Here is a 23768-nt window from a genome sequence, read left to right on the forward strand (position 1 = left end):
GCCTGCAGTAGATGGAATGTGGCAATGGAACGCTGGCTGCGCGTGTCATAATAGGCTCTGAGCCTTTATATACCTGTGCACAGCAGCAGCCACCTTCAGTCTGCTGCTGGACAGCCAGCAGCAGCAGCAGCAGGAGAGGTATGTAATCAGGAGCCCTCCTGCTAAGGGTAGACAGCTGCTCGTTCCACCCCACCCCCCGCCTTAATTGGTTCTCCTCCCTTCCAACGGTGTTGAGGCGGGTGGGGACAGCAGGGGGTGAAGGTGCTGTGTTTAAAGAGGTGGAGTTATGCAGATCTAAAACGCGTGGATTGCAGCAGCAGCAAGCCGAAAAGTGCAGGCATGTAAGGGATCTAGAGGTTGACAACATGTCTTCTTAACGGGAGTCCAGGAGCTCATCTCCACAAATGGACTTTTCAGGATCCTTGGGTGGCTCCGTAGTTTGAAACCAATTCTGGTTATCGCTTCTCGGCCTTTTGGCTAAGATCAAGTGTAGTATCTGTTCTTATCAGTTTAATATCTGATACGTCCTCTATCTGGGGACCATATATTAAATGGATTTTTAGAACAGGGAGATGGAAAAAGAGCTTGCTCTGTCCACTCCACGCATTGACCTGGTATTGCAGTATCTCCAGGACCGGTGCACCCCTTCTTTAATGCAGTTTCTAAAATCAGAAAGAATTGAATTCAATGTTTTTTGTTCATTTTGCTTGTTTGTCGGATTTTGGGATGGACTCTTTGGCTTTGTTTTTCTTCTCCTCATTGGATTTTTCATGTTCAAAGTTGCAGAAGCCAGATTACAAGCTCATTTTGGTTCAACTTCAGCAACTGTGCATTGCATTGCCATGTAATGTGATGCAATGCTATCTTTCTAGCTCTCCCTTTTTACTTCCTTTTGGATAAACAGACATATTAGGCAAGCATTTTGGAGCTTTCACCTAAATAACTACAGGTGGTGAGATAAGCTGCACAATATAATTGATCTTTCAGTATATTGTTGCACACACACCATCTATTTAGCAAATGCCCTTGTTATCAACAGCAGCCTTTTAAACTCACCTGAACTAACAGGTATGTGCGCTGGTTACTCTGCTGCGCTTAAAATTTCTTTTTTGGTTTGCTACAATGCCTTTTCTGAAACACTGCCTTCTGCTGGAACACTGACTTCTTTCATTTAATGCCTGCAGACTATAAAAGAGAACCCAACCCAAAAAGTTTGGTTGATTAGTCTGTGGCATTCTGTTAAACTGTTGCTTATGGCGGTCTCTGTGAGCTTCTCAGCGACATTCAGCCAGCCAGGTATCCTGCCTGCAGTAGATGGAATGTGGCAATGGAACGCTGGCTGCGCGTGTCATAATAGGCTCTGAGCCTTTATATACCTGTGCACAGCAGCAGCCACCTTCAGTCTGCTGCTGGACAGCCAGCAGCAGCAGCAGCAGGAGAGGTATGTAATCAGGAGCCCTCCTGCTAAGGGTAGACAGCTGCTCGTTCCACCCCACCCCCCGCCTTAATTGGTTCTCCTCCCTTCCAACGGTGTTGAGGCGGGTGGGAACAGCAGGGGGTGAAGGTGCTGTGTTTAAAGAGGTGGAGTTATGCAGATCTAAAACGCGTGGATTGCAGCAGCAGCAAGCCGAAAAGTGCAGGCATGTAAGGGATCTAGAGGTTGACAACATGTCTTCTTAACGGGAGTCCAGGAGCTCATCTCCACAAATGGACTTTTCAGGATCCTTGGGTGGCTCCGTAGTTTGAAACCATTTCTGGTTATCGCTTCTCGGCCTTTTGGCTAAGATCAAGTGTAGTATCTGTTCTTATCAGTTTAATATCTGATACGTCCCCTATCTGGGGACCATATATTAAATGGATTTTTAGAACAGGGAGATGGAAAAAGAGCTTGCTCTGTCCACTCCACGCAATGACCTGGTATTGCAGTATCTCCAGGACCGATGCACCCCTTCTTTAATGCAGTTTCTAAAATCAGAAAGAATTGAATTCAATGTTTTTTGTTCATTTTGCTTGTTTGTCGGATTTTGGGATGGACTCTTTGGCTTTGCTTTTCTTCTCCTCATTGGATTTTTCATGTTCAAAGTTGCAGAAGCCAGATTACAAGCTCATTTTGGTTCAACTTCAGCAACTGTGCATTGCATTGCCATGTAATGTGATGCAATGCTATCTTTCTAGCTCTCCCTTTTTACTTCCTTTTGGATAAACAGACATATTAGGCAAGCATTTTGGAGCTTTCACCTAAATAACTACAGGTGGTGAGATAAGCTGCACAATATAATTGACCTTTCAGTATATTGTTGCACACACACCATCTATTTAGCAAATGCCCTTGTTATCAACAGCAGCCTTTTAAACTCACCTGAGCTAACAGGTATGTGCGCTGGTTACTCTGCTGCGCTTAAAATTTCTTTTTTGGTTTGCTACAATGCCTTTTCTGAAACGTTGTCTCCTTCTGCTGGAACACTGACTTCTTTCATTTAATGCCTGCAGACTATAAAAGAGAACCCAACCCAAAAAGTTTGGTTGATTAGTCTGTGGCATTCTGTTAAACTGTTGCTTATGGCGGTCTCTGTGAGCTTCTCAGCGACATTCAGCCAGCCAGGTATCCTGCCTGCAGTAGATGGAATGTGGCAATGGAACGCTGGCTGCGCGTGTCATAATAGGCTCTGAGCCTTTATATACCTGTGCACAGCAGCAGCCACCTTCAGTCTGCTGCTGGACAGCCAGCAGCAGCAGCAGCAGGAGAGGTATGTAATCAGGAGCCCTCCTGCTAAGGGTAGACAGCTGCTCGTTCCACCCCACCCCCCGCCTTAATTGGTTCTCCTCCCTTCCAACGGTGTTGAGGCGGGTGGGAACAGCAGGGGGTGAAGGTGCAGTGTTTAAAGAGGTGGAGTTATGCAGATCTAAAACGCGTGGATTGCAGCAGCAGCAAGCCGAAAAGTGCAGGCATGTAAGGGATCTAGAGGTTGACAACATGTCTTCTTAACGGGAGTCCAGGAGCTCATCTCCACAAATGGACTTTTCAGGATCCTTGGGTGGCTCCGTAGTTTGAAACCAATTCTGGTTATCGCTTCTCGGCCTTTTGGCTAAGATCAAGTGTAGTATCTGTTCTTATCAGTTTAATATCTGATACGTCCCCTATCTGGGGACCATATATTAAATGGATTTTTAGAACAGGGAGATGGAAAAAGAGCTTGCTCTGTCCACTCCACGCATTGACCTGGTATTGCAGTATCTCCAGGACCGGTGCACCCCTTCTTTAATGCAGTTTCTAAAATCAGAAAGAATTGAATTCAATGTTTTTTGTTCATTTTGCTTGTTTGTCGGATTTTGGGATGGACTCTTTGGCTTTGCTTTTCTTCTCCTCATTGGATTTTTCATGTTCAAAGTTGCAGAAGCCAGATTACAAGCTCATTTTGGTTCAACTTCAGCAACTGTGCATTGCATTGCCATGTAATGTGATGCAATGCTATCTTTCTAGCTCTCCCTTTTTACTTCCTTTTGGATAAACAGACATATTAGGCAAGCATTTTGGAGCTTTCACCTAAATAACTACAGGTGGTGAGATAAGCTGCACAATATAATTGACCTTTCAGTATATTGTTGCACACACACCATCTATTTAGCAAATGCCCTTGTTATCAACAGCAGCCTTTTAAACTCACCTGAGCTAACAGGTATGTGCGCTGGTTACTCTGCTGCGCTTAAAATTTCTTTTTTGGTTTGCTACAATGCCTTTTCTGAAACGTTGTCTCCTTCTGCTGGAACACTGACTTCTTTCATTTAATGCCTGCAGACTATAAAAGAGAACCCAACCCAAAAAGTTTGGTTGATTAGTCTGTGGCATTCTGTTAAACTGTTGCTTATGGCGGTCTCTGTGAGCTTCTCAGCGACATTCAGCCAGCCAGGTATCCTGCCTGCAGTAGATGGAATGTGGCAATGGAACGCTGGCTGCGCGTGTCATAATAGGCTCTGAGCCTTTATATACCTGTGCACCGCAGCAGCCACCTTCAGTCTGCTGCTGGACAGCCAGCAGCAGCAGCAGCAGGAGAGGTATGTAATCAGGAGCCCTCCTGCTAAGGGTAGACAGCTGCTCGTTCCACCCCACCCCCCGCCTTAATTGGTTCTCCTCCCTTCCAACGGTGTTGAGGCGGGTGGGAACAGCAGGGGGTGAAGGTGCAGTGTTTAAAGAGGTGGAGTTATGCAGATCTAAAACGCGTGGATTGCAGCAGCAGCAAGCCGAAAAGTGCAGGCATGTAAGGGATCTAGAGGTTGACAACATGTCTTCTTAACGGGAGTCCAGGAGCTCATCTCCACAAATGGACTTTTCAGGATCCTTGGGTGGCTCCGTAGTTTGAAACCAATTCTGGTTATCGCTTCTCGGCCTTTTGGCTAAGATCAAGTGTAGTATCTGTTCTTATCAGTTTAATATCTGATACGTCCCCTATCTGGGGACCATATATTAAATGGATTTTTAGAACAGGGAGATGGAAAAAGAGCTTGCTCTGTCCACTCCACGCATTGACCTGGTATTGCAGTATCTCCAGGACCGGTGCACCCCTTCTTTAATGCAGTTTCTAAAATCAGAAAGAATTGAATTCAATGTTTTTTGTTCATTTTGCTTGTTTGTCGGATTTTGGGATGGACTCTTTGGCTTTGCTTTTCTTCTCCTCATTGGATTATTCATGTTCAAAGTTGCAGAAGCCAGATTACAAGCTCATTTTGGTTCAACTTCAGCAACTGTGCATTGCATTGCCATGTAATGTGATGCAATGCTATCTTTCTAGCTCTCCCTTTTTACTTCCTTTTGGATAAACAGACATAAAAGAGAACCCAACCCAAAAAGTTTGGTTGATTAGTCTGTGGCATTCTGTTAAACTGTTGCTTATGGCGGTCTCTGTGAGCTTCTCAGCGACATTCAGCCAGCCAGGTATCCTGCCTGCAGTAGATGGAATGTGGCAATGGAACGCTGGCTGCGCGTGTCATAATAGGCTCTGAGCCTTTATATACCTGTGCACAGCAGCAGCCACCTTCAGTCTGCTGCTGGACAGCCAGCAGCAGCAGCAGCAGGAGAGGTATGTAATCAGGAGCCCTCCTGCTAAGGGTAGACAGCTGCTCGTTCCACCCCACCCCCCGCCTTAATTGGTTCTCCTCCCTTCCAACGGTGTTGAGGCGGGTGGGAACAGCAGGGGGTGAAGGTGCTGTGTTTAAAGAGGTGGAGTTATGCAGATCTAAAACGCGTGGATTGCAGCAGCAGCAAGCCGAAAAGTGCAGGCATGTAAGGGATCTAGAGGTTGACAACATGTCTTCTTAACGGGAGTCCAGGAGCTCATCTCCACAAATGGACTTTTCAGGATCCTTGGGTGGCTCCGTAGTTTGAAACCAATTCTGGTTATCGCTTCTCGGCCTTTTGGCTAAGATCAAGTGTAGTATCTGTTCTTATCAGTTTAATATCTGATACGTCCCCTATCTGGGGACCATATATTAAATGGATTTTTAGAACAGGGAGATGGAAAAAGAGCTTGCTCTGTCCACTCCACGCATTGACCTGGTATTGCAGTATCTCCAGGACCGGTGCACCCCTTCTTTAATGCAGTTTCTAAAATCAGAAAGAATTGAATTCAATGTTTTTTGTTCATTTTGCTTGTTTGTCGGATTTTGGGATGGACTCTTTGGCTTTGCTTTTCTTCTCCTCATTGGATTATTCATGTTCAAAGTTGCAGAAGCCAGATTACAAGCTCATTTTGGTTCAACTTCAGCAACTGTGCATTGCATTGCCATGTAATGTGATGCAATGCTATCTTTCTAGCTCTCCCTTTTTACTTCCTTTTGGATAAACAGACATATTAGGCAAGCATTTTGGAGCTTTCACCTAAATAACTACAGGTGGTGAGATAAGCTGCACAATATAATTGACCTTTCAGTATATTGTTGCACACACACCATCTATTTAGCAAATGCCCTTGTTATCAACAGCAGCCTTTTAAACTCACCTGAGCTAACAGGTATGTGCGCTGGTTACTCTGCTGCGCTTAAAATTTCTTTTTTGGTTTGCTACAATGCCTTTTCTGAAACGTTGTCTCCTTCTGCTGGAACACTGACTTCTTTCATTTAATGCCTGCAGACTATAAAAGAGAACCCAACCCAAAAAGTTTGGTTGATTAGTCTGTGGCATTCTGTTAAACTGTTGCTTATGGCGGTCTCTGTGAGCTTCTCAGCGACATTCAGCCAGCCAGGTATCCTGCCTGCAGTAGATGGAATGTGGCAATGGAACGCTGGCTGCGCGTGTCATAATAGGCTCTGAGCCTTTATATACCTGTGCACAGCAGCAGCCACCTTCAGTCTGCTGCTGGACAGCCAGCAGCAGCAGCAGCAGGAGAGGTATGTAATCAGGAGCCCTCCTGCTAAGGGTAGACAGCTGCTCGTTCCACCCCACCCCCCGCCTTAATTGGTTCTCCTCCCTTCCAACGGTGTTGAGGCGGGTGGGAACAGCAGGGGGTGAAGGTGCAGTGTTTAAAGAGGTGGAGTTATGCAGATCTAAAACGCGTGGATTGCAGCAGCAGCAAGCCGAAAAGTGCAGGCATGTAAGGGATCTAGAGGTTGACAACATGTCTTCTTAACGGGAGTCCAGGAGCTCATCTCCACAAATGGACTTTTCAGGATCCTTGGGTGGCTCCGTAGTTTGAAACCAATTCTGGTTATCGCTTCTCGGCCTTTTGGCTAAGATCAAGTGTAGTATCTGTTCTTATCAGTTTAATATCTGATACGTCCCCTATCTGGGGACCATATATTAAATGGATTTTTAGAACAGGGAGATGGAAAAAGAGCTTGCTCTGTCCACTCCACGCATTGACCTGGTATTGCAGTATCTCCAGGACCGGTGCACCCCTTCTTTAATGCAGTTTCTAAAATCAGAAAGAATTGAATTCAATGTTTTTTGTTCATTTTGCTTGTTTGTCGGATTTTGGGATGGACTCTTTGGCTTTGCTTTTCTTCTCCTCATTGGATTTTTCATGTTCAAAGTTGCAGAAGCCAGATTACAAGCTCATTTTGGTTCAACTTCAGCAACTGTGCATTGCATTGCCATGTAATGTGATGCAATGCTATCTTTCTAGCTCTCCCTTTTTACTTCCTTTTGGATAAACAGACATATTAGGCAAGCATTTTGGAGCTTTCACCTAAATAACTACAGGTGGTGAGATAAGCTGCACAATATAATTGACCTTTCAGTATATTGTTGCACACACACCATCTATTTAGCAAATGCCCTTGTTATCAACAGCAGCCTTTTAAACTCACCTGAGCTAACAGGTATGTGCGCTGGTTACTCTGCTGCGCTTAAAATTTCTTTTTTGGTTTGCTATAATGCCTTTTCTGAAACGTTGTCTCCTTCTGCTGGAACACTGACTTCTTTCATTTAATGCCTGCAGACTATAAAAGAGAACCCAACCCAAAAAGTTTGGTTGATTAGTCTGTGGCATTCTGTTAAACTGTTGCTTATGGCGGTCTCTGTGAGCTTCTCAGCGACATTCAGCCAGCCAGGTATCCTGCCTGCAGTAGATGGAATGTGGCAATGGAACGCTGGCTGCGCGTGTCATAATAGGCTCTGAGCCTTTATATACCTGTGCACAGCAGCAGCCACCTTCAGTCTGCTGCTGGACAGCCAGCAGCAGCAGCAGGAGAGGTATGTAATCAGGAGCCCTCCTGCTAAGGGTAGACAGCTGCTCGTTCCACCCCACCCCCCGCCTTAATTGGTTCTCCTCCCTTCCAACGGTGTTGAGGTGGGTGGGAACAGCAGGGGGTGAAGGTGCTGTGTTTAAAGAGGTGGAGTTATGCAGATCTAAAACGCGTGGATTGCAGTAGCAGCAAGCCGAAAAGTGCAGGCATGTAAGGGATCTAGAGGTTGACAACATGTCTTCTTAACGGGAGTCCAGGAGCTCATCTCCACAAATGGACTTTTCAGGATCCTTGGGTGGCTCCGTAGTTTGAAACCAATTCTGGTTATCGCTTCTCGGCCTTTTGGCTAAGATCAAGTGTAGTATCTGTTCTTATCAGTTTAATATCTGATACGTCCCCTATCTGGGGACCATATATTAAATGGATTTTTAGAACAGGGAGATGGAAAAAGAGCTTGCTCTGTCCACTCCACGCATTGACCTGGTATTGCAGTATCTCCAGGACCGGTGCACCCCTTCTTTAATGCAGTTTCTAAAATCAGAAAGAATTGAATTCAATGTTTTTTGTTCATTTTGCTTGTTTGTCGGATTTTGGGATGGACTCTTTGGCTTTGCTTTTCTTCTCCTCATTGGATTTTTCATGTTCAAAGTTGCAGAAGCCAGATTACAAGCTCATTTTGGTTCAACTTCAGCAACTGTGCATTGCATTGCCATGTAATGTGATGCAATGCTATCTTTCTAGCTCTCCCTTTTTACTTCCTTTTGGATAAACAGACATATTAGGCAAGCATTTTGGAGCTTTCACCTAAATAACTACAGGTGGTGAGATAAGCTGCACAATATAATTGACCTTTCAGTATATTGTTGCACACACACCATCTATTTAGCAAATGCCCTTGTTATCAACAGCAGCCTTTTAAACTCACCTGAGCTAACAGGTATGTGCGCTGGTTACTCTGGTGCGCTTAAAATTTCTTTTTTGGTTTGCTACAATGCCTTTTCTGAAACGTTGTCTCCTTCTGCTGGAACACTGACTTCTTTCATTTAATGCCTGCAGACTATAAAAGAGAACCCAACCCAAAAAGTTTGGTTGATTAGTCTGTGGCATTCTGTTAAACTGTTGCTTATGGCGGTCTCTGTGAGCTTCTCAGCGACATTCAGCCAGCCAGGTATCCTGCCTGCAGTAGATGGAATGTGGCAATGGAACGCTGGCTGCGCGTGTCATAATAGGCTCTGAGCCTTTATATACCTGTGCACAGCAGCAGCCACCTTCAGTCTGCTGCTGGACAGCCAGCAGCAGCAGCAGCAGGAGAGGTATGTAATCAGGAGCCCTCCTGCTAAGGGTAGACAGCTGCTCGTTCCACCCCACCCCCCGCCTTAATTGGTTCTCCTCCCTTCCAACGGTGTTGAGGCGGGTGGGAACAGCAGGGGGTGAAGGTGCTGTGTTTAAAGAGGTGGAGTTATGCAGATCTAAAACGCGTGGATTGCAGCAGCAGCAAGCCGAAAAGTGCAGGCATGTAAGGGATCTAGAGGTTGACAACATGTCTTCTTAACGGGAGTCCAGGAGCTCATCTCCACAAATGGACTTTTCAGGATCCTTGGGTGGCTCCGTAGTTTGAAACCAATTCTGGTTATCGCTTCTCGGCCTTTTGGCTAAGATCAAGTGTAGTATCTGTTCTTATCAGTTTAATATCTGATACGTCCCCTATCTGGGGACCATATATTAAATGGATTTTTAGAACAGGGAGATGGAAAAAGAGCTTGCTCTGTCCACTCCACGCATTGACCTGGTATTGCAGTATCTCCAGGACCGGTGCACCCCTTCTTTAATGCAGTTTCTAAAATCAGAAAGAATTGAATTCAATGTTTTTTGTTCATTTTGCTTGTTTGTCGGATTTTGGGATGGACTCTTTGGCTTTGTTTTTCTTCTCCTCATTGGATTTTTCATGTTCAAAGTTGCAGAAGCCAGATTACAAGCTCATTTTGGTTCAACTTCAGCAACTGTGCATTGCATTGCCATGTAATGTGATGCAATGCTATCTTTCTAGCTCTCCCTTTTTACTTCCTTTTGGATAAACAGACATATTAGGCAAGCATTTTGGAGCTTTCACCTAAATAACTACAGGTGGTGAGATAAGCTGCACAATATAATTGACCTTTCAGTATATTGTTGCACACACACCATCTATTTAGCAAATGCCCTTGTTATCAACAGCAGCCTTTTAAACTCACCTGAGCTAACAGGTATGTGCGCTGGTTACTCTGCTGCGCTTAAAATTTCTTTTTTGGTTTGCTACAATGCCTTTTCTGAAACGTTGTCTCCTTCTGCTGGAACACTGACTTCTTTCATTTAATGCCTGCAGACTATAAAAGAGAACCCAACCCAAAAAGTTTGGTTGATTAGTCTGTGGCATTCTGTTAAACTGTTGCTTATGGCGGTCTCTGTGAGCTTCTCAGCAACATTCAGCCAGCCAGGTATCCTGCCTGCAGTAGATGGAATGTGGCAATGGAACGCTGGCTGCGCGTGTCATAATAGGCTCTGAGCCTTTATATACCTGTGCACAGCAGCAGCCACCTTCAGTCTGCTGCTGGACAGCCAGCAGCAGCAGCAGCAGGAGAGGTATGTAATCAGGAGCCCTCCTGATAAGGGTAGACAGCTGCTCGTTCCACCCCACCCCCCGCCTTAATTGGTTCTCCTCCCTTCCAACGGTGTTGAGGCGGGTGGGAACAGCAGGGGGTGAAGGTGCTGTGTTTAAAGAGGTGGAGTTATGCAGATCTAAAACGCGTGGATTGCAGCAGCAGCAAGCCGAAAAGTGCAGGCATGTAAGGGATCTAGAGGTTGACAACATGTCTTCTTAACGGGAGTCCAGGAGCTCATCTCCACAAATGGACTTTTCAGGATCCTTGAGTGGCTCCGTAGTTTGAAACCAATTCTGGTTATCGCTTCTCGGCCTTTTGGCTAAGATCAAGTGTAGTATCTGTTCTTATCAGTTTAATATCTGATACGTCCCCTATCTGGGGACCATATATTAAATGGATTTTTAGAACAGGGAGATGGAAAAAGAGCTTGCTCTGTCCACTCCACGCATTGACCTGGTATTGCAGTATCTCCAGGACCGGTGCACCCCTTCTTTAATGCAGTTTCTAAAATCAGAAAGAATTGAATTCAATGTTTTTTGTTCATTTTGCTTGTTTGTCGGATTTGGGGATGGACTCTTTGGCTTTGCTTTTCTTCTCCTCATTGGATTTTTCATGTTCAAAGTTGCAGAAGCCAGATTACAAGCTCATTTTGGTTCAACTTCAGCAACTGTGCATTGCATTGCCATGTAATGTGATGCAATGCTATCTTTCTAGCTCTCCCTTTTTACTTCCTTTTGGATAAACAGACATATTAGGCAAGCATTTTGGAGCTTTCACCTAAATAACTACAGGTGGTGAGATAAGCTGCACAATATAATTGACCTTTCAGTATATTGTTGCACACACACCATCTATTTAGCAAATGCCCTTGTTATCAACAGCAGCCTTTTAAACTCACCTGAGCTAACAGGTATGTGCGCTGGTTACTCTGCTGCGCTTAAAATTTCTTTTTTGGTTTGCTACAATGCCTTTTCTGAAACGTTGTCTCCTTCTGCTGGAACACTGACTTCTTTCATTTAATGCCTGCAGACTATAAAAGAGAACCCAACCCAAAAAGTTTGGTTGATTAGTCTGTGGCATTCTGTTAAACTGTTGCTTATGGCGGTCTCTGTGAGCTTCTCAGCGACATTCAGCCAGCCAGGTATCCTGCCTGCAGTAGATGGAATGTGGCAATGGAACGCTGGCTGCGCGTGTCATAATAGGCTCTGAGCCTTTATATACCTGTGCACAGCAGCAGCCACCTTCAGTCTGCTGCTGGACAGCCAGCAGCAGCAGCAGCAGGAGAGGTATGTAATCAGGAGCCCTCCTGCTAAGGGTAGACAGCTGCTCGTTCCACCCCACCCCCCGCCTTAATTGGTTCTCCTCCCTTCCAACGGTGTTGAGGCGGGTGGGAACAGCAGGGGGTGAAGGTGCTGTGTTTAAAGAGGTGGAGTTATGCAGATCTAAAACGCGTGGATTGCAGCAGCAGCAAGCCGAAAAGTGCAGGCATGTAAGGGATCTAGAGGTTGACAACATGTCTTCTTAACGGGAGTCCAGGAGCTCATCTCCACAAATGGACTTTTCAGGATCCTTGGGTGGCTCCGTAGTTTGAAACCAATTCTGGTTATCGCTTCTCGGCCTTTTGGCTAAGATCAAGTGTAGTATCTGTTCTTATCAGTTTAATATCTGATACGTCCCCTATCTGGGGACCATATATTAAATGGATTTTTAGAACAGGGAGATGGAAAAAGAGCTTGCTCTGTCCACTCCACGCATTGACCTGGTATTGCAGTATCTCCAGGACCGGTGCACCCCTTCTTTAATGCAGTTTCTAAAATCAGAAAGAATTGAATTCAATGTTTTTTGTTCATTTTGCTTGTTTGTCGGATTTTGGGATGGACTCTTTGGCTTTGCTTTTCTTCTCCTCATTGGATTTTTCATGTTCAAAGTTGCAGAAGCCAGATTACAAGCTCATTTTGGTTCAACTTCAGCAACTGTGCATTGCATTGCCATGTAATGTGATGCAATGCTATCTTTCTAGCTCTCCCTTTTTACTTCCTTTTGGATAAACAGACATATTAGGCAAGCATTTTGGAGCTTTCACCTAAATAACTACAGGTGGTGAGATAAGCTGCACAATATAATTGACCTTTCAGTATATTGTTGCACACACACCATCTATTTAGCAAATGCCCTTGTTATCAACAGCAGCCTTTTAAACTCACCTGAGCTAACAGGTATGTGCGCTGGTTACTCTGCTGCGCTTAAAATTTCTTTTTTGGTTTGCTACAATGCCTTTTCTGAAACGTTGTCTCCTTCTGCTGGAACACTGACTTCTTTCATTTAATGCCTGCAGACTATAAAAGAGAACCCAACCCAAAAAGTTTGGTTGATTAGTCTGTGGCATTCTGTTAAACTGTTGCTTATGGCGGTCTCTGTGAGCTTCTCAGCGACATTCAGCCAGCCAGGTATCCTGCCTGCAGTAGATGGAATGTGGCAATGGAACGCTGGCTGCGCGTGTCATAATAGGCTCTGAGCCTTTATATACCTGTGCACAGCAGCAGCCACCTTCAGTCTGCTGCTGGACAGCCAGCAGCAGCAGCAGCAGGAGAGGTATGTAATCAGGAGCCCTCCTGCTAAGGGTAGACAGCTGCTCGTTCCACCCCACCCCCCGCCTTAATTGGTTCTCCTCCCTTCCAACGGTGTTGAGGCGGGTGGGAACAGCAGGGGGTGAAGGTGCTGTGTTTAAAGAGGTGGAGTTATGCAGATCTAAAACGCGTGGATTGCAGCAGCAGCAAGCCGAAAAGTGCAGGCATGTAAGGGATCTAGAGGTTGACAACATGTCTTCTTAACGGGAGTCCAGGAGCTCATCTCCACAAATGGACTTTTCAGGATCCTTGGGTGGCTCCGTAGTTTGAAACCAATTCTGGTTATCGCTTCTCGGCCTTTTGGCTAAGATCAAGTGTAGTATCTGTTCTTATCAGTTTAATATCTGATACGTCCCCTATCTGGGGACCATATATTAAATGGATTTTTAGAACAGGGAGATGGAAAAAGAGCTTGCTCTGTCCACTCCACGCATTGACCTGGTATTGCAGTATCTCCAGGACCGGTGCACCCCTTCTTTAATGCAGTTTCTAAAATCAGAAAGAATTGAATTCAATGTTTTTTGTTCATTTTGCTTGTTTGTCGGATTTGGGGATGGACTCTTTGGCTTTGCTTTTCTTCTCCTCATTGGATTTTTCATGTTCAAAGTTGCAGAAGCCAGATTACAAGCTCATTTTGGTTCAACTTCAGCAACTGTGCATTGCATTGCCATGTAATGTGATGCAATGCTATCTTTCTAGCTCTCCCTTTTTACTTCCTTTTGGATAAACAGACATATTAGGCAAGCATTTTGGAGCTTTCACCTAAATAACTACAGGTGGTGAGATAAGCTGCACAATATAATTGACCTTTCAGTATATTGTTGCACACACACCATCTATTTAGCAAATGCCCTTGTTATCAACAGCAGCCTTTTAAACTCACCTGAGCTAACAGGTATGTGCGCTGGTTACTCTGCTGCGCTTAAAATTTCTTTTTTGGTTTGCTACAATGCCTTTTCTGAAACGTTGTCTCCTTCTGCTGGAACACTGACTTCTTTCATTTAATGCCTGCAGACTATAAAAGAGAACCCAACCCAAAAAGTTTGGTTGATTAGTCTGTGGCATTCTGTTAAACTGTTGCTTATGGCGGTCTCTGTGAGCTTCTCAGCGACATTCAGCCAGCCAGGTATCCTGCCTGCAGTAGATGGAATGTGGCAATGGAACGCTGGCTGCGCGTGTCATAATAGGCTCTGAGCCTTTATATACCTGTGCACAGCAGCAGCCACCTTCAGTCTGCTGCTGGACAGCCAGCAGCAGCAGCAGCAGGAGAGGTATGTAATCAGGAGCCCTCCTGCTAAGGGTAGACAGCTGCTCGTTCCACCCCACCCCCCGCCTTAATTGGTTCTCCTCCCTTCCAACGGTGTTGAGGCGGGTGGGAACAGCAGGGGGTGAAGGTGCTGTGTTTAAAGAGGTGGAGTTATGCAGATCTAAAACGCGTGGATTGCAGCAGCAGCAAGCCGAAAAGTGCAGGCATGTAAGGGATCTAGAGGTTGACAACATGTCTTCTTAACGGGAGTCCAGGAGCTCATCTCCACAAATGGACTTTTCAGGATCCTTGGGTGGCTCCGTAGTTTGAAACCAATTCTGGTTATCGCTTCTCGGCCTTTTGGCTAAGATCAAGTGTAGTATCTGTTCTTATCAGTTTAATATCTGATACGTCCCCTATCTGGGGACCATATATTAAATGGATTTTTAGAACAGGGAGATGGAAAAAGAGCTTGCTCTGTCCACTCCACGCATTGACCTGGTATTGCAGTATCTCCAGGACCGGTGCACCCCTTCTTTAATGCAGTTTATAAAATCAGAAAGAATTGAATTCAATGTTTTTTGTTCATTTTGCTTGTTTGTCGGATTTTGGGATGGACTCTTTGGCTTTGTTTTTCTTCTCCTCATTGGATTTTTCATGTTCAAAGTTGCAGAAGCCAGATTACAAGCTCATTTTGGTTCAACTTCAGCAACTGTGCATTGCATTGCCATGTAATGTGATGCAATGCTATCTTTCTAGCTCTCCCTTTTTACTTCCTTTTGGATAAACAGACATATTAGGCAAGCATTTTGGAGCTTTCACCTAAATAACTACAGGTGGTGAGATAAGCTGCACAATATAATTGACCTTTCAGTATATTGTTGCACACACACCATCTATTTAGCAAATGCCCTTGTTATCAACAGCAGCCTTTTAAACTCACCTGAGCTAACAGGTATGTGCGCTGGTTACTCTGCTGCGCTTAAAATTTCTTTTTTGGTTTGCTACAATGCCTTTTCTGAAACGTTGTCTCCTTCTGCTGGAACACTGACTTCTTTCATTTAATGCCTGCAGACTATAAAAGAGAACCCAACCCAAAAAGTTTGGTTGATTAGTCTGTGGCATTCTGTTAAACTGTTGCTTATGGCGGTCTCTGTGAGCTTCTCAGCGACATTCAGCCAGCCAGGTATCCTGCCTGCAGTAGATGGAATGTGGCAATGGAACGCTGGCTGCGCGTGTCATAATAGGCTCTGAGCCTTTATATACCTGTGCACAGCAGCAGCCACCTTCAGTCTGCTGCTGGACAGCCAGCAGCAGCAGCAGCAGGAGAGGTATGTAATCAGGAGCCCTCCTGCTAAGGGTAGACAGCTGCTCGTTCCACCCCACCCCCCGCCTTAATTGGTTCTCCTCCCTTCCAACGGTGTTGAGGCGGGTGGGAACAGCAGGGGGTGAAGGTGCTGTGTTTAAAGAGGTGGAGTTATGCAGATCTAAAACGCGTGGATTGCAGCAGCAGCAAGCCGAAAAGTGCAGGCATGTAAGGGATCTAGAGGTTGACAACATGTCTTCTTAACGGGAGTCCAGGAGCTCATCTCCACAAATGGACTTTTCAGGATCCTTGGGTGGCTCCGTAGTTTGAAACCAATTCTGGTTATCGCTTCTCGGCCTTTTGGCTAAGATCAAGTGTAGTATCTGTTCTTATCAGTTTAATATCTGATACGTCCCCTATCTGGGGACCATATATTAAATGGATTTTTAGAACAGGGAGATGGAAAAAGAGCTTGCTCTGTCCACTCCACGCATTGACCTGGTATTGCAGTATCTCCAGGACCGGTGCACCCCTTCTTTAATGCAGTTTCTAAAATCAGAAAGAATTGAATTCAATGTTTTTTGTTCATTTTGCTTGTTTGTCGGATTTTGGGATGGACTCTTTGGCTTTGCTTTTCTTCTCCTCATTGGATTTTTCATGTTCAAAGTTGCAGAAGCCAGATTACAAGCTCATTTTGGTTCAACTTCAGCAACTGTGCATTGCATTGCCATGTAATGTGATGCAATGCTATCTTTCTAGCTCTCCCTTTTTACTTCCTTTTGGATAAACAGACATATTAGGCAAGCATTTTGGAGCTTTCACCTAAATAACTACAGGTGGTGAGATAAGCTGCACAATATAATTGACCTTTCAGTATATTGTTGCACACACACCATCTATTTAGCAAATGCCCTTGTTATCAACAGCAGCCTTTTAAACTCACCTGAGCTAACAGGTATGTGCGCTGGTTACTCTGCTGCGCTTAAAATTTCTTTTTTGGTTTGGTACAATGCCTTTTCTGAAACGTTGTCTCCTTCTGCTGGAACACTGACTTCTTTCATTTAATGCCTGCAGACTATAAAAGAGAACCCAACCCAAAAAGTTTGGTTGATTAGTCTGTGGCATTCTGTTAAACTGTTGCTTATGGCGGTCTCTGTGAGCTTCTCAGCGACATTCAGCCAGCCAGGTATCCTGCCTGCAGTAGATGGAATGTGGCAATGGAACGCTGGCTGCGCGTGTCATAATAGGCTCTGAGCCTTTATATACCTGTGCACAGCAGCAGCCACCTTCAGTCTGCTGCTGGACAGCCAGCAGCAGCAGCAGCAGGAGAGGTATGTAATCAGGAGCCCTCCTGCTAAGGGTAGACAGCTGCTCGTTCCACCCCACCCCCCGCCTTAATTGGTTCTCCTCCCTTCCAACGGTGTTGAGGCGGGTGGGAACAGCAGGGGGTGAAGGTGCTGTGTTTAAAGAGGTGGAGTTATGCAGATCTAAAACGCGTGGATTGCAGCAGCAGCAAGCCGAAAAGTGCAGGCATGTAAGGGATCTAGAGGTTGACAACATGTCTTCTTAACGGGAGTCCAGGAGCTCATCTCCACAAATGGACTTTTCAGGATCCTTGGGTGGCTCCGTAGTTTGAAACCAATTCTGGTTATCGCTTCTCGGCCTTTTGGCTAAGATCAAGTGTAGTATCTGTTCTTATCAGTTTAATATCTGATACGTCCCCTATCTGGGGACCATATATTAAATGGATTTTTAGAACAGGGAGATGGAAAAAGAGCTTGCTCTGTCCACTCCACGCATTGACCTGGTATTGCAGTATCTCCAGGACCGGTGCACCCCTTCTTTAATGCAGTTTCTAAAATCAGAAAGAATTGAATTCAATGTTTTTTGTTCATTTTGCTTGTTTGTCGGATTTTGGGATGGACTCTTTGGCTTTGCTTTTCTTCTCCTCATTGGATTTTTCATGTTCAAAGTTGCAGAAGCCAGATTACAAGCTCATTTTGGTTCAACTTCAGCAACTGTGCATTGCATTGCCATGTAATGTGATGCAATGCTATCTTTCTAGCTCTCCCTTTTTACTTCCTTTTGGATAAACAGACATATTAGGCAAGCATTTTGGAGCTTTCACCTAAATAACTACAGGTGGTGAGATAAGCTGCACAATATAATTGACCTTTCAGTATATTGTTGCACACACACCATCTATTTAGCAAATGCCCTTGTTATCAACAGCAGCCTTTTAAACTCACCTGAGCTAACAGGTATGTGCGCTGGTTACTCTGCTGCGCTTAAAATTTCTTTTTTGGTTTGCTACAATGCCTTTTCTGAAACGTTGTCTCCTTCTGCTGGAACACTGACTTCTTTCATTTAATGCCTGCAGACTATAAAAGAGAACCCAACCCAAAAAGTTTGGTTGATTAGTCTGTGGCATTCTGTTAAACTGTTGCTTATGGCGGTCTCTGTGAGCTTCTCAGCGACATTCAGCCAGCCAGGTATCCTGCCTGCAGTAGATGGAATGTGGCAATGGAACGCTGGCTGCGCGTGTCATAATAGGCTCTGAGCCTTTATATACCTGTGCACAGCAGCAGCCACCTTCAGTCTGCTGCTGGACAGCCAGCAGCAGCAGCAGCAGGAGAGGTATGTAATCAGGAGCCCTCCTGCTAAGGGTAGACAGCTGCTCGTTCCACCCCACCCCCCGCCTTAATTGGTTCTCCTCCCTTCCAACGGTGTTGAGGCGGGTGGGAACAGCAGGGGGTGAAGGTGCAGTGTTTAAAGAGGTGGAGTTATGCAGATCTAAAACGCGTGGATTGCAGCAGCAGCAAGCCGAAAAGTGCAGGCATGTAAGGGATCTAGAGGTTGACAACATGTCTTCTTAACGGGAGTCCAGGAGCTCATCTCCACAAATGGACTTTTCAGGATCCTTGGGTGGCTCCGTAGTTTGAAACCAATTCTGGTTATCGCTTCTCGGCCTTTTGGCTAAGATCAAGTGTAGTATCTGTTCTTATCAGTTTAATATCTGATACGTCCCCTATCTGGGGACCATATATTAAATGGATTTTTAGAACAGGGAGATGGAAAAAGAGCTTGCTCTGTCCACTCCACGCATTGACCTGGTATTGCAGTATCTCCAGGACCGGTGCACCCCTTCTTTAATGCAGTTTCTAAAATCAGAAAGAATTTAATTCAATGTTTTTTGTTCATTTTGCTTGTTTGTCGGATTTTGGGATGGACTCTTTGGCTTTGCTTTTCTTCTCCTCATTGGATTTTTCATGTTCAAAGTTGCAGAAGCCAGATTACAAGCTCATTTTGGTTCAACTTCAGCAACTGTGCATTGCATTGCCATGTAATGTGATGCAATGCTATCTTTCTAGCTCTCCCTTTTTACTTCCTTTTGGATAAACAGACATATTAGGCAAGCATTTTGGAGCTTTCACCTAAATAACTACAGGTGGTGAGATAAGCTGCACAATATAATTGACCTTTCAGTATATTGTTGCACACACACCATCTATTTAGCAAATGCCCTTGTTATCAACAGCAGCCTTTTAAACTCACCTGAGCTAACAGGTATGTGCGCTGGTTACTCTGTTGCGCTTAAAATTTCTTTTTTGGTTTGCTATAATGCCTTTTCTGAAACGTTGTCTCCTTCTGCTGGAACACTGACTTCTTTCATTTAATGCCTGCAGACTATAAAAGAGAACCCAACCCAAAAAGTTTGGTTGATTAGTCTGTGGCATTCTGTTAAACTGTTGCTTATGGCGGTCTCTGTGAGCTTCTCAGCGACATTCAGCCAGCCAGGTATCCTGCCTGCAGTAGATGGAATGTGGCAATGGAACGCTGGCTGCGCGTGTCATAATAGGCTCTGAGCCTTTATATACCTGTGCACAGCAGCAGCCACCTTCAGTCTGCTGCTGGACAGCCAGCAGCAGCAGCAGCAGGAGAGGTATGTAATCAGGAGCCCTCCTGCTAAGGGTAGACAGCTGCTCGTTCCACCCCACCCCCCGCCTTAATTGGTTCTCCTCCCTTCCAACGGTGTTGAGGTGGGTGGGAACAGCAGGGGGTGAAGGTGCTGTGTTTAAAGAGGTGGAGTTATGCAGATCTAAAACGCGTGGATTGCAGCAGCAGCAAGCCGAAAAGTGCAGGCATGTAAGGGATCTAGAGGTTGACAACATGTCTTCTTAACGGGAGTCCAGGAGTCATCTCCACAAATGGACTTTTCAGGATCCTTGGGTGGCTCCGTAGTTTGAAACCAATTCTGGTTATCGCTTCTCGGCCTTTTGGCTAAGATCAAGTGTAGTATCTGTTCTTATCAGTTTAATATCTGATACGTCCCCTATCTGGGGACCATATATTAAATGGATTTTTAGAACAGGGAGATGGAAAAAGAGCTTGCTCTGTCCACTCCACGCATTGACCTGGTATTGCAGTATCTCCAGGACCGGTGCACCCCTTCTTTAATGCAGTTTCTAAAATCAGAAAGAATTGAATTCAATGTTTTTTGTTCATTTTGCTTGTTTGTCGGATTTTGGGATGGACTCTTTGGCTTTGCTTTTCTTCTCCTCATTGGATTTTTCATGTTCAAAGTTGCAGAAGCCAGATTACAAGCTCATTTTGGTTCAACTTCAGCAACTGTGCATTGCATTGCCATGTAATGTGATGCAATGCTATCTTTCTAGCTCTCCCTTTTTACTTCCTTTTGGATAAACAGACATATTAGGCAAGCATTTTGGAGCTTTCACCTAAATAACTACAGGTGGTGAGATAAGCTGCAGAATATAATTGACCTTTCAGTATATTGTTGCACACACACCATCTATTTAGCAAATGCCCTTGTTATCAACAGCAGCCTTTTAAACTCACCTGAGCTAACAGGTATGTGCGCTGGTTACTCTGCTGCGCTTAAAATTTCTTTTTTGGTTTGCTACAATGCCTTTTCTGAAACGTTGTCTCCTTCTGCTGGAACACTGACTTCTTTCATTTAATGCCTGCAGACTATAAAAGAGAACCCAACCCAAAAAGTTTGGTTGATTAGTCTGTGGCATTCTGTTAAACTGTTGCTTATGGCGGTCTCTGTGAGCTTCTCAGCGACATTCAGCCAGCCAGGTATCCTGCCTGCAGTAGATGGAATGTGGCAATGGAACGCTGGCTGCGCGTGTCATAATAGGCTCTGAGCCTTTATATACCTGTGCACAGCAGCAGCCACCTTCAGTCTGCTGCTGGACAGCCAGCAGCAGCAGCAGCAGGAGAGGTATGTAATCAGGAGCCCTCCTGCTAAGGGTAGACAGCTGCTCGTTCCACCCCACCCCCCGCCTTAATTGGTTCTCCTCCCTTCCAACGGTGTTGAGGCGGGTGGGAACTGCAGGGGGTGAAGGTGCTGTGTTTAAAGAGGTGGAGTTATGCAGATCTAAAACGCGTGGATTGCAGCAGCAGCAAGCCGAAAAGTGCAGGCATGTAAGGGATCTAGAGGTTGACAACATGTCTTCTTAACGGGAGTCCAGGAGCTCATCTCCACAAATGGACTTTTCAGCATCCTTGGGTGGCTCCGTAGTTTGAAACCAATTCTGGTTATCGCTTCTCGGCCTTTTGGCTAAGATCAAGTGTAGTATCTTTCGAAAAGGCGGTTTTGGATGTTGGCCGCCCTAGTAGATTGATACATTATGCACACTGGGGTTTAGGCGCTTGTTAGTACGCCAGGTGGCTACTATAGTCATCTGGTGGAAAGCATGGCCCCCCAGGATCGACGCCATTGGGCCGGGGAAGATCGAAAGCCCGAAGTGTGAAGTGCCCCAGGAGTGGTGACCCTGGGGTGCCTTAACTCACTGGGATTGGGAACCCCACTTGAGTTTATGGCACATTTGCACTAGCACTTCAATATTTCTTTCTTCACACACACCCTTATTCCGGGCCTTCTGGCCTTAGGATGGGGAATTTTTCAATTCCCGGTCGAAGGTCCGGGCAGTATTATACTGTGAAACCTTCACTATTTATTTAAATTTCTTTGTCACTGTGTGTCCACTTATTCACGTGTGTTACGTCCTACTAGGATTTTGTCGGGATGCGGTTCCCTTACGGGTTCCTCTCTTGGCAGGTCTAGGGGGGGAGTGTGTGGCCATCAGGTTCCGCTCCCCCCTGAACCCCCTTGGCTCTCCTCTTTCGGGAGGAGAGCGTTGTTGGCTCCCCTCTTCCGGGAGGGGAGCACAGTCTTTGGCTCCCAGTGCCTTGCTCGGGTGAGAACTCGGGCAGGTGCTGGGGGTAAGATTGGGTCGCCTCTGGCTCCGGCTGGAGGTGGCTATTTGTCCCTGTTCCTCGCTGTGGCCTTCTGGCTCGGAGGGACGGGGAATGGTTTGGGGGACCCTTCTCCTTTTGGAGAGGGTTTCAAGAAGACCAGCATCCTAGTGCACTTTTTTTGTGGCACTTGTCACTTTTTTAAGCGCACTCGGGTTTTGTACACGAATTCGGGCTTTCGATAAAAAAAAAAAAAAAAAAAATCTGTTCTTATCAGTTTAATATCTGATACGTCCCCTATCTGGGGACCATATATTAAATGGATTTTTAGAACAGGGAGATGGAAAAAGAGCTTGCTCTGTCCACTCCACGCATTGACCTGGTATTGCAGTATCTCCAGGACCGGTGCACCCCTTCTTTAATGCAGTTTCTAAAATCAGAAAGAATTGAATTCAATGTTTTTTGTTCATTTTGCTTGTTTGTCGGATTTTGGGATGGACTCTTTGGCTTTGCTTTTCTTCTCCTCATTGGATTTTTCATGTTCAAAGTTGCAGAAGCCAGATTACAAGCTCATTTTGGTTCAACTTCAGCAACTGTGCATTGCATTGCCATGTAATGTGATGCAATGCTATCTTTCTAGCTCTCCCTTTTTACTTCCTTTTGGATAAACAGACATATTAGGCAAGCATTTTGGAGCTTTCACCTAAATAACTACAGGTGGTGAGATAAGCTGCACAATATAATTGACCTTTCAGTATATTGTTGCACACACACCATCTATTTAGCAAATGCCCTTGTTATCAACAGCAGCCTTTTAAACTCACCTGAGCTAACAGGTATGTGCGCTGGTTACTCTGCTGCGCTTAAAATTTCTTTTTTGGTTTGCTACAATGCCTTTTCTGAAACGTTGTCTCCTTCTGCTGGAACACTGACTTCTTTCATTTAATGCCTGCAGACTATAAAAGAGAACCCAACCCAAAAAGTTTGGTTGATTAGTCTGTGGCATTCTGTTAAACTGTTGCTTATGGCGGTCTCTGTGAGCTTCTCAGCGACATTCAGCCAGCCAGGTATCCTGCCTGCAGTAGATGGAATGTGGCAATGGAACGCTGGCTGCGCGTGTCATAATAGGCTCTGAGCCTTTATATACCTGTGCACAGCAGCAGCCACCTTCAGTCTGCTGCTGGACAGCCAGCAGCAGCAGCAGCAGGAGAGGTATGTAATCAGGAGCCCTCCTGCTAAGGGTAGACAGCTGCTCGTTCCACCCCACCCCCCGCCTTAATTGGTTCTCCTCCCTTCCAACGGTGTTGAGGCGGGTGGGAACAGCAGGGGGTGAAGGTGCTGTGTTTAAAGAGGTGGAGTTATGCAGATCTAAAACGCGTGGATTGCAGCAGCAGCAAGCCGAAAAGTGCAGGCATGTAAGGGATCTAGAGGTTGACAACATGTCTTCTTAACGGGAGTCCAGGAGCTCATCTCCACAAATGGACTTTTCAGGATCCTTGGGTGGCTCCGTAGTTTGAAACCAATTCTGGTTATCGCTTCTCGGCCTTTTGGCTAAGATCAAGTGTAGTATCTGTTCTTATCAGTTTAATATCTGATACGTCCCCTATCTGGGGACCATATATTAAATGGATTTTTAGAACAGGGAGATGGAAAAAGAGCTTGCTCTGTCCACTCCACGCATTGACCTGGTATTGCAGTATCTCCAGGACCGGTGCACCCCTTCTTTAATGCAGTTTCTAAAATCAGAAAGAATTGAATTCAATGTTTTTTGTTCATTTTGCTTGTTTGTCGGATTTTGGGATGGACTCTTTGGCTTTGCTTTTCTTCTCCTCATTGGATTTTTCATGTTCAAAGTTGCAGAAGCCAGATTACAAGCTCATTTTGGTTCAACTTCAGCAACTGTGCATTGCATTGCCATGTAATGTGATGCAATGCTATCTTTCTAGCTCTCCCTTTTTACTTCCTTTTGGATAAACAGACATATTAGGCAAGCATTTTGGAGCTTTCACCTAAATAACTACAGGTGGTGAGATAAGCTGCACAATATA

The 23768-nt window shown here is 45.3% G+C and overlaps 18 non-coding genes and 1 pseudogene across 18 annotated transcripts; all 19 read left to right on the top strand.

Annotated features, from left to right (window-relative positions):
- The first annotated feature begins 457 nt into the window (after positions 1-457).
- On the top strand, positions 458-648 carry LOC141202280 (U2 spliceosomal RNA). The gene has a single exon (XR_012273559.1). It is a non-coding gene; the product is annotated as a U2 spliceosomal RNA (small nuclear RNA).
- Positions 649-1760: 1112 nt separating this feature from the next.
- Positions 1761-1951, top strand: LOC141202374 (U2 spliceosomal RNA). Its single transcript, XR_012273649.1, has one exon. It is a non-coding gene; the product is annotated as a U2 spliceosomal RNA (small nuclear RNA).
- Positions 1952-3066: 1115 nt separating this feature from the next.
- On the top strand, positions 3067-3257 carry LOC141202758 (U2 spliceosomal RNA). The gene has a single exon (XR_012273913.1). It is a non-coding gene; the product is annotated as a U2 spliceosomal RNA (small nuclear RNA).
- A 1115-nt stretch (positions 3258-4372) lies between these two features.
- LOC141202759 (U2 spliceosomal RNA) lies at positions 4373-4563 on the top strand. Its single transcript, XR_012273914.1, has one exon. It is a non-coding gene; the product is annotated as a U2 spliceosomal RNA (small nuclear RNA).
- Positions 4564-5394: 831 nt separating this feature from the next.
- Positions 5395-5585, top strand: LOC141202760 (U2 spliceosomal RNA). Its single transcript, XR_012273915.1, has one exon. It is a non-coding gene; the product is annotated as a U2 spliceosomal RNA (small nuclear RNA).
- Positions 5586-6700: 1115 nt separating this feature from the next.
- Positions 6701-6891, top strand: LOC141202761 (U2 spliceosomal RNA). The gene has a single exon (XR_012273916.1). It is a non-coding gene; the product is annotated as a U2 spliceosomal RNA (small nuclear RNA).
- Positions 6892-8003: 1112 nt separating this feature from the next.
- Positions 8004-8194, top strand: LOC141202762 (U2 spliceosomal RNA). The gene has a single exon (XR_012273917.1). It is a non-coding gene; the product is annotated as a U2 spliceosomal RNA (small nuclear RNA).
- A 1115-nt stretch (positions 8195-9309) lies between these two features.
- On the top strand, positions 9310-9500 carry LOC141202764 (U2 spliceosomal RNA). Its single transcript, XR_012273919.1, has one exon. It is a non-coding gene; the product is annotated as a U2 spliceosomal RNA (small nuclear RNA).
- A 1115-nt stretch (positions 9501-10615) lies between these two features.
- LOC141202765 (U2 spliceosomal RNA) lies at positions 10616-10806 on the top strand. Its single transcript, XR_012273920.1, has one exon. It is a non-coding gene; the product is annotated as a U2 spliceosomal RNA (small nuclear RNA).
- Positions 10807-11921: 1115 nt separating this feature from the next.
- LOC141202766 (U2 spliceosomal RNA) lies at positions 11922-12112 on the top strand. The gene has a single exon (XR_012273921.1). It is a non-coding gene; the product is annotated as a U2 spliceosomal RNA (small nuclear RNA).
- Positions 12113-13227: 1115 nt separating this feature from the next.
- On the top strand, positions 13228-13418 carry LOC141202767 (U2 spliceosomal RNA). The gene has a single exon (XR_012273922.1). It is a non-coding gene; the product is annotated as a U2 spliceosomal RNA (small nuclear RNA).
- A 1115-nt stretch (positions 13419-14533) lies between these two features.
- LOC141202768 (U2 spliceosomal RNA) lies at positions 14534-14724 on the top strand. The gene has a single exon (XR_012273923.1). It is a non-coding gene; the product is annotated as a U2 spliceosomal RNA (small nuclear RNA).
- A 1115-nt stretch (positions 14725-15839) lies between these two features.
- On the top strand, positions 15840-16030 carry LOC141202769 (U2 spliceosomal RNA). Its single transcript, XR_012273924.1, has one exon. It is a non-coding gene; the product is annotated as a U2 spliceosomal RNA (small nuclear RNA).
- Positions 16031-17145: 1115 nt separating this feature from the next.
- Positions 17146-17336, top strand: LOC141202771 (U2 spliceosomal RNA). The gene has a single exon (XR_012273925.1). It is a non-coding gene; the product is annotated as a U2 spliceosomal RNA (small nuclear RNA).
- A 1115-nt stretch (positions 17337-18451) lies between these two features.
- Positions 18452-18642, top strand: LOC141202772 (U2 spliceosomal RNA). The gene has a single exon (XR_012273926.1). It is a non-coding gene; the product is annotated as a U2 spliceosomal RNA (small nuclear RNA).
- A 1114-nt stretch (positions 18643-19756) lies between these two features.
- Positions 19757-19947, top strand: LOC141202773 (U2 spliceosomal RNA). Its single transcript, XR_012273927.1, has one exon. It is a non-coding gene; the product is annotated as a U2 spliceosomal RNA (small nuclear RNA).
- A 1115-nt stretch (positions 19948-21062) lies between these two features.
- LOC141202733 (U2 spliceosomal RNA) lies at positions 21063-21154 on the top strand (annotated as a pseudogene).
- Positions 21155-21949: 795 nt separating this feature from the next.
- On the top strand, positions 21950-22136 carry LOC141202635 (U2 spliceosomal RNA). Its single transcript, XR_012273861.1, has one exon. It is a non-coding gene; the product is annotated as a U2 spliceosomal RNA (small nuclear RNA).
- A 1115-nt stretch (positions 22137-23251) lies between these two features.
- On the top strand, positions 23252-23442 carry LOC141202774 (U2 spliceosomal RNA). The gene has a single exon (XR_012273928.1). It is a non-coding gene; the product is annotated as a U2 spliceosomal RNA (small nuclear RNA).
- The last annotated feature ends 326 nt before the right edge of the window (positions 23443-23768 follow it).

Source organism: Phyllobates terribilis, unplaced genomic scaffold (genome assembly GCF_046119375.1).
Source record: "Phyllobates terribilis strain yellow unplaced genomic scaffold, ASM4611937v1 Scaffold_123__1_contigs__length_5148117, whole genome shotgun sequence".
NCBI lineage: Eukaryota > Metazoa > Chordata > Amphibia > Anura > Dendrobatidae > Phyllobates > Phyllobates terribilis.